Here is a 14,575-nt window from a genome sequence, read left to right as displayed (position 1 = left end):
CTGACTCTTAACATTCTCTCAGTTGTAATATTCTCTCTCTATAGTTTTAACCTGAGAATGTCCCTTTAAAAACAGTACCAAACAGCTAGCGCAGGTAAAAGTTAGGCTGAACGTTTTCATTGTTTGATGTACTTAACGCCTGTCAGAATTATAACTAGGCATTTTCCATAAAACATTCAAAAATATTGTCTAGGGTCAAAAAATGGTTGACTTCACAGGATCAGCATCCCATTTACCTCTCTAAAACAGTCAGCTACAGGAGGAAAGTTCAAGGGTAGGGTTTACAAAAGCATTCAAGTTTGGCCTACTGAGTAGAGCACTGGACTGGGCCTCAGGAGACTCCAGTGCTATTACTGGCTCTGCGACTGGCCTGCTCAGTGACCTGGGGCAAGTCATTTCACCTCTCTCTGCCTCAATTTCCCATCTGTAAAACAGGGATAATGATACTCTTTTGTAAAAGCGAATTCAGTAGAAGCAGAGTTGGGCAAGCCCTAAGCACCTTTGCAAATCCCATGCTCCGTGTCCACTCAGTGTATGTCTACACTGGACATTTTTACCTGATTGCCAATTAACTCGAGGCAGTTCACACATTTGTAAAGGCTAGTGTGAACAATTCTCAAATATTTATTCCACTCTACAAATGTTTACCTTTTACCTTAGGGCTCAGTCCAAATACAGAAGTCTAGTGTAGACAAAACCCTAAAAAGTCTAACTGAGCAAAAAAGTGGAATGCTCTGTTGCTCAGACTCTGGCAAAGAATTCTGGGAAATGAGTTCCTAAGACGCGGCTCCTTCAATAAGGATGGTCTGCCAGAGATAAATGAAATTCAGAAACTCACAGCAATAATGCCTCAGCTTTCCTCAGTTGTCATGATGTAGCGTAAGACTAGGAGTTGGTTCTCTAAATAACTTGGTCCCAGGCCAAAGGCTTTAGAGATGATCACAAGCAGCTTAAATTACACCCAGTCTAATAGATAGCTAGTGCGGCATGTGGAACACAGGTGTTCAGTGCCCGTGATGACCTAACCTCTTCAGAAGATGAACAGACAAGTCCTGTATCAGCCACACTTCCAGATGCTCATCAATCACAGGGCCAATTAGAGTTAACTACATTAATCCCACCTAGAGATGTCAAAGTCTTGGATGACTCTGGCAAAGGCTACATTCAGAAGGAAAAAAGTCAATCTCCTAGTCATCCACAAATGGGAAAAAAGCACTAAGGGCCAGAGCTGTGATCTGCACAGCCAGAAGTAGAGAAGGATTCAATAGGACCTTAAGGTTGCACATCATGTTGGCAAAGGGTAGCATGACCCTTCCAATAGAAAATACAAGCAGAATCCCCCTCCAGTCTCCTGTGAACCCCCTAGCCCATCAATGTCATTTTGGCTGGTTCAGTTTTCAGGCAGGTTGCTCCCGCCCAGGTTCATCCTCAGGCTGACACAGAGAAAACAAATTGGGACAGCGGAGTTACACCTCCATCCCTCATTTATAGTTCATGACAATGGAAAATGGGGCAAGGGCAGGACTGAGGAAAATGTCCATCTGCCTATTTGAAAGCAGAATTCAGAAACTGGCTGGGATAGAGACATGCATACGGATCTGTGAAATATGGTTCTCAGACAGGTCGCAAAACCTTTAATCATCGTTAAGGGTTTTGTAACCTCAGTGACTCATCTCAGAGAAAGGAGCTAGTCCCAAACTCTTTTGCCATTTTACCAAACTCAAATATTCAAAAATCATAAGACTGGATTAAAAGTCATGCAATTTTAAAAATAATACAATTTGAGGTTTGTTTGTTTGTTTGGTTTTATTTTTTTACTTCTGGAACGTTGAGGGTTCATGTCTTCAGGCTTTTGTCCATAACCAAGAGGGCTAGAAACTTGTTTTTTTTAAAACAACAATGTGAAAGCTGAGATTCTTATGCCAGCAAATGAATCCAGGACCTGGGGCTTTAAGAAAAATACCATGGACCAAGAAACTTGCAATAAAATTGCAAGAGCTTGCAACACTGCTGTTGTATGTGTAGGTAACTGGTTTGGAGAATAGGGATGGCTGCCATACGTCTGGACAAGTGGGCTTGATACAAGAGATCCCTGAATGAAGTAAAGAGCTGCTATCAGACAGCAAGCAATGGTGACAGTTTGACCAAAGGAAGAGAGAACTGCTTTCATGAAAACTATGTTATTCACTTTTCCTTTTTCTCTGTAACCAGGCTAAGGATTTTTATCTAGCTTAGCTTATGAAAAGTGCAGATCTAGAGATGTTAAGCAAATGTCTGTTCTTTTCTTTCCATTCTCTCTGTGTGATAATAAATCTTGGTTTTTGGTTAATGTTACTGTTGTCTGGATATTTTCATGCAAATGTTCCTGAAGGAAAGAGCCCTATAACTTCTCAGGAGCAGTGCTGAAGGGTAAAGTGTTTCTGGAACCTATAACTCCCTCTCAGTCTTGGCCAGGGGGCCTAGACAAAGGTGTCCTAACCCAGTGAGTTGTGCTGCCATCAGGCTGTAGTGGATGAATACACAGAGAGGCTGAAGGACCAAGGATGAGACAAGAGTTGCTGTAGGTGCTGGTCAGATATGGTGACAGCAGAATTTGGGCTAGATGAAAAGGAGATGAATTGTTGCCATCTGCAGAGCTGACTCACTGGAGGTGGGCCACAGGACCTCTTCTCCCTCATGGAGCTCCTCCAAAGAAAGGTGAGTGTTTGTTAGTGCCTGACCCTACACTGCATCCAGACAGATCACTGCAGATATTACCAATTTCCCCCCCCAAATTAAACATTCTTCACAGTTGTGGAAAATGATACTCTTGCAGAGCTGAGGAGTTTGTGATTCATTAGTGTATCTGTAACTCTGAACAGTTTTGCCGGTATAAGGCCAAATCTTCAGATGCTTATTCAGTTTCTACTCAGTCTTTATTTGGGGCCAAAAACTCCAGCTAGCATCACACTGAGTAAGAACCTGAGGATTTGGCTTTTAGAGAGGGAAAGGACACCTGTTTGGTTCCAGCATGGCAACAGCCTTGAGTGTTAAAGCTCTCTGGACCAAATCCTATTTAACATCACCCATTCAACTCATTTGGCCTCACTGGAATTGCACAGGTGATAAATCATACCCCCATGCTGGAACTGATCAGATTCACATAGCAACTTCTAATAGCATTCTAGCCTCCTCTGCTGCTTCATTAGTTGCAGGTCACATATAAACCACGATTTACTCAATAAAAGATTGAAATTTTAAAAATATTGAACATTTTCAATACTGTGGTGTGGAGTTCACATTCCAATTCCACATTAAATTCTATAAACCAAAGTAGTGAAACTGAGATTTGCAACAGAAAGACATGTGATACCTTTAAAAAGACATGTAATGAAACTAATCAATCATCCCCATAGCATTTATAATTATCTAGAGTACAGATGTTAAAGCCATCATTCATGCTCTGGAAAATCCTGCTCTTTATCTCCTGGACATTGTGTGCTTTTGATCATTCCCACCTTTCTGACAGTTTAATCAGGAAAACAAATATTTGAAAGCTACTTTTTTAAGGTAGCACTATTTTAGGTCAGTTGCATGGAAAACAAATATAACCAAGAGTTAAATAATATGGTAGTCACAGCTAAGGCCTACACAACATCTCTGTATGCAAAACTGTTTTGTTTCCATATATCTTAGTCATTCTACAGATACTAAAAAAAACCCAAAACAATTGCACTAACAAGTCTTTCACTGTTGCTCTGTAAGCAAGTCTAATTATTCCCTAAACACAGGTTTTCATGAGTATTACTGAGTTACCACCAGCTTTCCTGAGCTACTGACGCAAACGTCTGTTTCAAGTGAAAGAAAAGCTTGCAATTTTTTTCAGAGTATGAGTCAATGTTACTGTTTAGGATTCATCAAATGATACTTTAGAAAGACTGCTTAGATATGCAGACCACATATTTAAAATGGACTGTTGCTAAACTGGGTATGTAAAGATCAGGAATACATGTAGTTGGTATAAAAAGGAATGTATTTGACAAGTTCTCCTCAGAGTACAAGGTGTAAAACAGTGCTGTGATTTAGGGATCTACTGTACCTTATACAGCCTGCTAACAGTATTGCATGTCAGACTGAGAAAGTCTCAGGTACTGAAGCCAAGTTTTGCTCATTCCCATGATGTTAATCACTTCAGAACCACACAGCTCTGCAACACGTGGACTTTTTGTGGTGTCAAATGGATGGAACAAGTTTGTCATCATCAAGTGCTAATAGCAGCCACACGCAGGGACATTTTCAATATTCCACAATGATTACTGTTACTAATTCTGCTGTGAAATATGCAAAGCATCTGCACAGGGAATTCAAAAAAGTGTGGCCAAAATAGCACTCACTTTCTCTCCCCGCTTCTGGTGTCTGCATAAGACAGCACTGAGACAGATCATATGACCTAAGCCACTGCAAGTCCTCATCACTTTTCATGGGAGAACAGAAAAGTGCTGATCCTGAAGCATTTATGCTGATGGAACACAGATAATAATCTGCAGGTGTAACTTCAAAAAATATAGTATGTGAAGCATAAAATAATGTAAATAGGGCTGAAATTTTACAGACAAAAGAAGAAAGATTAAGAACTCGATACCATGCACACAAAACATGTATATAGTTATATAAATGTAAAACTATGTCAAAATGGATACAAACATTGTGATCTCCAGAATACATATAATTGTTATTATAGCTAAATGTAGTATTAATACAAATACCCCAGAAGAGAGATGGAATAAACCATTTTTTCCCTCTCATGAAAAATTACCAGTGATAATTGACTATAACTCTGCTGGGCTCCACCTCTTGAGAGATATGACCATTCCTAAGCCATGAACACAGGTAGCTCACTGCAGCCATGGTTTTTAGATACCCTTTGGGCCTGAATCTCAGCTGGTGTAAATCAGTGTCACTCCACTGATTGCAGTGGTTGATTTACACCAGCCGAGGAGCTGGCCTTCTGTATGCGCAGTACACCTTCATGAGACACTTCATTCTATGTTACAAGCAGAAGCAAGTTGTCTCGTTTGAATGGGAAGTTCTGTGTTGACATACATGGTGCTTCTCTGAAAGCTCATGAGCTACACCCTTCCCCTGCAAGCCCCAGTCAGAAGAGAAATATTGGGGCACACAGCTCTGGCGTCCTGATCCTAGATCTCAAAAAACGCACACCTGAACACTTTGCAGAACAGCTGCAAGTCCTGCAAAGGTTGAGCAGCAGGGAGGCATTCTACTGTGAGGCTTAGAAGCCAGAGACAAGGTCAATTTGTTTTAGTGCATAACCTTGACCCTTCCATGACCCCTATCTCCATGCCTCCCTCTTCTTGGCTTGGATTACTATGTGCCTGGCATTAGGAAACTGCCTAAATAGCTGTGCAAAGGTTGGCCTGGGCACGTCCGGGCTGGCTAGAATAAACACAGACTAGTACAACTTTTGCAGCATTCATCAGCACTTGGTTTTTTGCTTAAGCCTAAAGATCCAGGATTTGGCAGCATTTAAAACGAATAGTGTTTTCAGTCCAATTTCGTACCTCTAAAGGGAGTGATAATTTGGCATGAGTTTCATTATGCAGGTACATCATTGGGGAGAGGGGATGTCTTATTAAAATTATGAGCATAATAATACACCTCTCTCATTGCGTACCTCTGAGAGCAGTATGCCTTGGGCAGGTTGTCGTTTCCTCACAGTCTCTACATGGTGACAATCAAAACTGAAGAACAGGTTGATACTCAGATGCTTATTAATAGCTTTAGATTAGACATTTCCTGTGTGCAGCTGAGCCACTTCCACATAGGATGGGAAAGGGCAGTGCAAGCTGCTCTGCCAGTCTGCCTCATCCTTACTTGGAGAGGCCATTTTTTGGCCTAAGGGTATTCTCAATGTCTATTCAGTCCATGGCCTGTCTGCTGGTACTAATTAGTGACAGGACTTTTGGTAATGTGAAATGCATCTGCTAGAAAGTGGACCAAGATGAGCAACTTGTCTAAGACACCGACCTGCTCTTCGTAGGGCTGATTGGGAATTTCTGACTAAATGTTTTTTGTTGGAAAATGCCCAGTTTGTCAAAACTGAAGCTTTTCATGCAATGTACCAGTTTGGACAAAAGAGTTTCTCAGGCCCAGGATGGGATTTCTGGTCAAAATCAGAGAGCGAGGCAGAGATAGAGACTCCATAATACCCCATAGCTCAGTGGCTGGGCACTTACTTGGGAAGTGAGAGACCCAGGGTCAAGTCCCATCTCACTTCCCAGGTAAGTGCCCTTACTAGCAGCCTATGGGTCTCTCTGCCTCTTATTTGTTATTTGTCAAAATTTGTCAAAAATTTTCATTGGGGGGAAAACCATTTCTTGCCCAGCTCTAGCTGTGAAATGGTAACAACTTTAGCTGGGCTGAATCCGAACAAGGGATGAACAGGAGAAAGACCCCCATCCTATTATCCCTCCCTTACTTCAGTTATGCATAATACAGAGAAGACAGAAGGAAAGTGCATTGTATTGTACTGTACTTCATATTCTCTAAAGAAGAAATGCCACTACAGGGACTGGATCACAAAGCAGGGACATATCTGGACAATGTAACATTTCTCTTCATTCTAAAGGTCAAACTGTGGTGGGTCCATGCACATTGGTACATACACAAAAGATTCCAAGAGGATCCTTTTTGTGCCTTCTCCAGAGGGGCCTAGCACAACTAGTCCTAGAGTTCAGGGAGGGAAAACATTCCACATGGCTAGCTATGGTGGGTGTTAGCTTTTACAGAAGTGGTGAGGAATGGCCAGGACTCCTACCAGGCAGTGCAGTCTTCAATTTACCTGACTCCTCTCTTGAGTATCTCCCAGGTAAGGCTGAATCTCTAAGGCACAAGGAATGCAAGCAACTGAACAGACAAGCTGGACATATGTTATATGCAGTGTTGTTGTACCTGTGTTGGTCCCAGGATATGAGAGAGACAAGGTGGGTGAGGTAATACCTTTTATTGGACCAACTCCTTGTGGTGGGAGAGATGAGGTTTCAAGCTACACAGAGCTCTTCTTCAGACCTGGGAAACATACTCAAGAGACTACAAGGTGGAACAGATTGTTTAGGGAGAACTCCTCTGCCTGTGCTTGGAATCCCAGCAGATTTGTGTGGGGAAATTCCTGTCTTTTGAGGCCACAGAGTGGCAGCAGACATGGTCCATGAACGAGGTGTTGGCTCCCCAGCTCCTTATGTCCCCCACCCAGAATTCTGCCTTGACCTTGCCAGGAAAAGCTTAAATTAAAATGAAAGTGGTTTTGGTTTTATCAAAAAAAAACAAACAAAAAAAAACCAACTGTTTTTTGCAGAAAACCAAAACATGTTCTGATTTTTGAATGAAAACCCAAAATATTTCAATGAAAATGGACATTTTCCACAAAGACTTTCCCATTTTCTTTCAAAAAGAATATTTTAATGAAAAATTTTCAAGCAGCAATAAACCTACCCCACTTGTGAAGCAGAATTGCATGGGTCCCCCTGCCACGGGAGCCTCCATAATTAGAAGTCAGTGGGAAATTGCCTGGGTAAGAACCTGAGGATTTGGTCCTAAAGCTGTCTAAAAGAACAGAATAAAACTCAAACAACAGAATGTATATTTCTGCTTCAGTCTTTCCACATTTTCCTACAGAAATGAGACAGATACATTTTCTTCACTACTTAAGTTTGACAATTATACTCTAATCTTTACCTGAATATTTAATTTATGTTTACCTTTTTTTCCCTTAATCAAAGACTCTGCCAATCAATAAATACAAATATTTTAAACTATTGATAAAGGCTATGGTAAATATGCCTCAGAACACGTCCCAGGAATCAATATGGATGTAGATATAACAAGAAGTCTCTTGCTGCAAAGTGAAGTTGAAAGATGATATGCCCTAAAGAAATGTGATACATAAAAAAAGTATTGCCCCATAAAAGAATGCTGCAAATTAGCAGAATATTTGTACAATTACACTAATGAAAACCCAGGCAGTAATGGCAATATCCATGAGACTTTGGGAGAGCTTCTTCCTGCCAAGTCAAATGACTGCAACACTAGACAAACTGTACACTTAATTTTTCTACTACCTGCACCTTGTCTGTTGTTTCCACTATCAGCACTTTACAGAACCTTGAAGTCATCATGCTGAGGTCCAGTTCCTTTCTGGAATGTGAACACTCAGTTCACTCTAACCTACAGTTCAGCCAGGGCAACCAACAGCCATTACATAGAAACAACTTTGGGATTCTCAGCGCTACATAGCACTTAGCTCTGCTGAGGTTATTATTCAACTCTGCTGATAAGTAAAAGGATTTTAAGAGTTATAGAAGTTTTTAAATATAAATTAAACAAATTAAAATGATGTAGGATGGAAATGGGAGAGACATTATCCAACTGTGACAGACACCAAGTGCCCAAGGTCAGCTTCATAGCCCACGTGAATACAGTGAACCTTTCCCTGGCTTTATAGATGCACATACAATAGAATTAAAACACCTAACAAAAATAATAGTCCAGATTAAACCAATGAGAACATACTCCCCTGCCCACAAGAAAAGAAAATTGAACCCTTCCTGCGTAACACACCCGATTACAGGAAAACCCTAACAGTATGTCCAGCATCCCAGAAGAGCAACAGATACTGGCTCTGATGAACTATGGGAAATGTATAATACAACTGAAGGTCCTCTGCTAAGATCAGTGGTTTTCAACCTGTAATCTGTGGACCCCTAGGGACCACAGACTACATCTAAGGGGTCTGTGAAAGGTTGTTACCACAAAACAGTGGTTTTCAACCTGTGATCCACGGACCCCTGGGGGTCTGCAGACTATGCCTAAGACTTCCAAAGGGGTTCACACCTCCATTAGAAATCTTTTAGGGGTCCTCAAATGAAAAAAAGGTTGAAAACCACTGACTAAGAAAATACAAATGTACAAATTTTGAGACTGTTAGCGCAGACAGTCACAGGTGGTCTGAACTCTTGGGACAAAGCACACGAGACACATGATTTCTAAAATATCCAGGATCCTATCCATAAAGAGCTTTATAGATCAAACCAACACCTTGAAATAGACCTGGAAATTAACTGGAAGCTACTGCAGTCTTTGGAGTACAAGCACAATGTGTCCAGTAAGTAAGACACTGCTATGGAAGCAGGAAGCCACCTCCTGAAGCTTCCAGGTGGTCAGCCACAGCCCCACGTACACAGCAGTATTCCCGTCTTGATATGACAAAGCCATGGATCACTGTGGCCAATTCCGCATCCAATAGCCAGGTTACAATGGGCTACCATTGTCACAGCCCTTACTCAGCTGCACCGGGGAGCAAGAAAAAGTAAGTCCCCATCACCCCCATTATTCCTCTGTTCAGCTCTGCTCTGACGCTTACCTGAGACTTCCCACAGGTGGGTGGATAGGAGCAGGAAGGGTAAGGAGTGGGATTAGTCCTGGCTCTGCCTCCCCTGCTTGCTGACCAGAGGAACTGACTGGGCACACACAGTGGGAACAAAGCGCTCCACAAGAGGGGGTGAAGTTATCTACCCTGTCCCCAGGAAAAAAGAGGGAGCAAGGGAGGAAATGAGAGTCTGAGACTCAGTTTTGTTTTCAGGTCTGTTCCCGTGGTTGCAGGATTACCCACCACCCCTTAGACACAGCACTTTTTAAAGTTACACTCTAGCACAGAGGTGGCCAACCTGAGCCTGAGAAGGAGCCAGAATTTACCAATGTGCCTTGCCAAAGAGCCACAGTAATATGTCAGCAGCCTCCCATCAGCTCCCCACCCCACTCCCAGCATCTCCCTCTCCCTCCCCACACCTTCCAATCAGCTGTTTCGTGGCATGCAGGAGGCTCGGAGAGGGAGTGGGAGGAGGGAGGGCACGGCAGGCTCAGGGGAGGGGGCGGGAAGGGGTGGAGCGGGGGCAGGGCCTGCGGCAGAGACGGGCTGAGCAGTGAGCATCCCCCGGCACGTTGGAAAGTTGGCACCTGTAGCTCCAGCCCCGGAGTCGGTGCCTAGACAAGGCGCCGCATATTAACCTCTGAAGAGCCGCCCGTGGCCCCGGAGCCGCAGGTTGGCCACCCCTGGACTAGCACCTATGTAACCAAGTTTTAGAAAAGTAGCATCTTATATAGCTGCATAAAGAGGGACTCAAATTAGTAACTATTTATTGTGACAGTGAAATTTGGTTTTGTTGATCACCACTATAATGATAAAAAATTACTTACAGGTGCTGTTTCCCTTGTTTGTAGCGATGGCGAATGGCTAGCTGCTGCAGCGTGATTGCTTTTTCTTAGGTAGGAAAGAATTTCAGGCTTTGTTTATTGCCATTCGGCAGCAGGTAAAGAATGTTACATCTTTTGGGAGAGCTACTTATTACCTGATTGACCTGCTTTGGCATTCCTTTTGCACACCTTGCAAAGTGAACCTTTTGTTTCTTTGTACATATTTGACTAGGGAAGTGCGCTTGTTTGTATGTAGTGATCACTTTGAGAAAACGTATCAGTGCAGAGAATGCTCAAGTTGATCCTTATAAAAACTACTTTGCCTCTTTAAAAATATGAGACTGTAAATGGGTTATAAACCTGAATCCAAAAGTGTCTGCTGCATACCCATATAGGAGGTTTTTTGGATTTTAAAAATTGAATCTCAGATTTTGACACAGAAATTTGAGTCTCAAGAGACTGTTATTGTTAATGTAAAATTCCAAAAAGATTGTGATTGTTCATATAAAGTAAGGATTAGGAGAAATGACAAACGTGTAAAAGTATTAGTATGCAAGTGTCTTATATTACAAAGTTCAACTAATTTTAGTGTTTGAGAAATTGGATAAAACAATTTTAGTAGACTCACGTCAAATAAAATACCTTTTAACCATTATAACATTATTCTAAATATAGAATGTACGAATAAAGCAATCCTCGCTAGCACAGTAGAGCACCTGGTGTATTTTATACCTGACGTAAGTATAATCATTTTCTTCTTGTCAGAAGAACAAAGTTTACTCCATCAGACACGCCAAATCAAGGTGTGCAACGTGCAGGTCCGCTGTACTGCAGGGTCTGCTGAACAGGTCATTTTTAGCAATTACATTTCTCATTTTGCATTTGTGAAGACTGTTTTAAAAGCCTGTTTTGAGAATTATATTCTCCATGCTGCAGGCTCTTGCCCCCATACAACCATTAAGGACACATCACCAAACCACTTGAAGCAGACCCTGACCTGGAAAAATCTGTTGGTTTGGAGATAAGGGGGAAAGTCTTCATTTCTTTTCTACAGCTTTGGAAGATAAAATTCAGAATCTTAGATAAAAGCTCATATTAATCTTTTACTCACATGCTTGTCAAAAAGGCTGTACAAACATGTTTTCTTATTCAGCACCAACAAAGTCTGATTCAACTTTTCTATGAAGCCTTATTGCACATGTGAAGAATAGATTTTCAACATACACATGTATAATAAATAGCTACTAATACAGGCCTGATTCTTATCTCCCACTGATGTAAATCATGATTTATTCCACTTAACTAAATTAAATTACACTGGTGTACATCTGGCTAACCAGAACCAGGCCCCATAACCATCGTATATAACACACATATTCAGACCTATGAGTTCTACTGTGTTACTTAATCATTCATTTTTATTTCCTCTAAGAAAATTTAAAAATATTATGGCTGAATTTGAGTGTCTCTCTCTTTTAAAAGGGGAGCAAAATCAATGCCATCTACATGACAGCAAATTACATTTTTCTTTTGTATTACAGTACTTTTCCAGGAGTTGATATTTAAAGAAAAAATACTGATGATCATTTAACATAGTAAGAATTCACTTAAATGAACTGCCAGAAGAATAGAACTCTTAAAATAATTGATTTTTCTCCACATCAAATGAAAAATGTATCATATCGTACAATGAAGTCCTTTTGAACAAAAGTCATTTTCTGTCCATTAAAGGAAACGTAAAATACATTGCAGTATTTAATTAACAAAAGTCTTGACAGAACTGATTTCCAGAACATAAATTTACAAACTATACAAAAGATAGCAAAATGCCATAAACAAAAAGGCTTGTCGTCTAAACATAAACTGAGTCCTAAACAATTTATAAATGTAGAAAATTCAGAACCAGCACAATTAAAATAAAAAAGCCAGTCCTTTTTTAAAATAAACTTGTAACTCCTCAGTGTTTTTGCTAGCATGCTGATGCATTACATTTGTTGAATGTATAGAATGATTTGACAATGACAGCTATCTCATGACAGGCAATAGCAGCAGACAGCCTTTGAAAAAATCCATACTGACCTCACCTCCATCCAACTCCTATTGACAGTTGTCACTCAAATTGTGATATCACATAAACACTTTCCGATCTGCGGCTTAAGTTTCCATAGTAGGGCAAAATCCTGTTAACTTCTGACCCACCTCTCAGACACCCATTCTGTTGTATTCATGTTTGCAAACCACTGACAGATTTTCCAGGCAGAATATCTATGGCTTGCGAGATACCCACACTCGACCTCATACTTTCCCCCCCTAAACTCTAGTCAAGTACTTTAAGGTCACTCACTGTTAGTGAAATTAAAGTAGAACAGTTTTACATCTAGTTTAGGTACTACAGAAAAATTTCATTTACATGTTCTCCATGTAACCAGAACTCCACCCTCCCCATACTGCTCGTGTCCCCTGATATGTGGGGATTAGTTTTCCTCCCATCATCTGGACCCTTTTAGTCAAATATTTGCAGTGTCTCCAAAATGTTTTGATTAAACAGGGATGTACTGTAATTCCAGATAGTGAAGTTTCACCCACATTAAAAAGGGGAGGATGGGAGAGTATAAAACATACCAAAGATTATAATACTTAACACTTTTATAAAGGGATAGTAGGGCAGCCAGCATTTTGACGATAAAACAAGGGTGGTTTATACAGACAGCGAAGGAAAGGATGGTCTCTGATAATGGGTCTAGAGATGATGAGGTACTATGCCATTATATCTGAAAGAGTTTCATAACTGAAATAATTGAGACTATGGAGTATTTGAATATATTAGTCCTATCTAATTGGACTTCTGCAAAACTTTCATGCATTTGCATGAAACTACAGAAAAAGGCCAATTTCAAATTATTTCAAAGATTTAAAGGAAGAGGAATCATAATCACTGTGACAGGGTTAATTTTAAAGGAGGGAGCCCTTACCCTGGCCCTCCTTATTTAGCTCTTCATCCTAAAATGTCATTCTTGTGCTACCACCCAAGTAATTAAAATTAGGTACCTTACTTTAAGCCAAGAATATGGATCATCATAGGACATACATTGTGTGTGGTCTAAGAGCCTCATTATTTATGCCATGCCCCAAATTTCCTTCCCCACCCAAAATCAGGGTGTGATCACATTTTATGATCAGACCCCAAATACAGAATCAAAAAAAGAGGAAACTCCAGCCAGATAAGAAAAGTAAATATAAACTTAGTTTCACAACTGAACTTTTCTAATGCTTATAATTCACAGGAACTGAAAAATAAGATCTGGTCTTTGTGGAACTGTGATAGATACGGATCTAGAATGAAAGGCTGTCCTATAAAATTAGAGATAGTTTGGAGATACAGATTTATTCTTAAGGATATATTCCTTCCTGGATGTCAGGTGCCATTTGTCACACCCTGGATTTTGCTGTCCATCAGGATATAGGTTTTAAAAAAAAAGCGTTTCATAGCTCAAGGAGTTTATTCAACAGAAATTTTATACAGTAGAGGGAGCAGTCTCCAACCCTTTTGTAAAAGATAAAACAGGGGAAGTCTACATTAGTGTGTATGCACAATACCAGGATGCAAAGCATCAAAATAAATTTATTGAACAATCATGCTGAAGGTGTTTTTTGGTTGCTCCATTTTACAGTTCAAATTATTAGCTAGATTTGGCCTGGCCAGTTTAATTGGAGGGTACAGAACAGTTCAATTTCACCTGTCAACCTTCTTGCTATGATCACAATTGGGGGTGGGGGCAAGACAAAGTAGCAACAAGTTTGTTTTGTTTGCTAACAGCAACCAAGATTTGAAATTGCATCGGAGTTATAGAACAATATAATCTAAGGCTCTGATCCTGGAATTGACAGCACGTGGGCCAACAGCTGTGTCCACGCAGAGCCCCATTGACTTCAGCGAGGCTCTGTGCAGGCGCATCAGTTTGCTCACACACTGTCACGTTAGTTGAAGTTATGGAGAGGAGCCATTAAGTATTGCAGATATAAAAAGGGAAATGTTTTGTTCCCTTTGTACCATTTGCAATAAGAGAGAACTGCTGCACCAGGAGGCTGTAATAATATTTTCTCCTCCCATTGACCTATCACTGCTCATCAAACCTGACCTGGTGCCACCAGCTGCTGCTGGCCCCATAGACATTCATTTCTTTATTCTGCTTTCGCTTCTTGGGCCCTGTGGAGCTAAGAGTGAGAAATCTGTGTCAGTGCACTGCTGTTTTATTATGTGTACTCATGTGCACTGGGGGACTGAGTCAAGATCATCTCTGAACCCATTTCCTTTGTGAACTTTCCCATC

General features: G+C 40.8%; 1 protein-coding gene across 8 annotated transcripts in view; it reads right to left on the bottom strand.

Moving 5' to 3' along the window:
• The window catches only part of ESRRG (estrogen related receptor gamma), a 542,942-nt gene extending 530,592 nt beyond the window's left edge, over positions 1-12,350 (bottom strand). For 5 of the 8 annotated variants that reach the window (XM_084624440.1, XM_084624441.1, XM_084624432.1 and 2 more), the window contains exon 1: positions 10,249-10,292. The gene's annotated coding sequence lies outside the window, so the exon portion shown is untranslated. Of the gene's footprint in view, positions 1-10,248; positions 10,337-12,329 lie in introns of those variants that run through there. The other 3 variants (XM_084624445.1, XM_084624444.1, XM_084624431.1) reach the window with 3 other exon arrangements.
• Positions 12,351-14,575: the final 2,225 nt, after the last annotated feature.

The sequence above is a fragment of the Lepidochelys olivacea genome, assembly GCF_965140295.1.
Source record: "Lepidochelys olivacea isolate rLepOli2 genome assembly, chromosome: 3".
NCBI lineage: Eukaryota > Metazoa > Chordata > Testudines > Cheloniidae > Lepidochelys > Lepidochelys olivacea.
The sequence above is the reverse complement of the archived record's forward strand: the minus strand, read 5'-3'. Positions and strand labels throughout refer to the sequence as shown.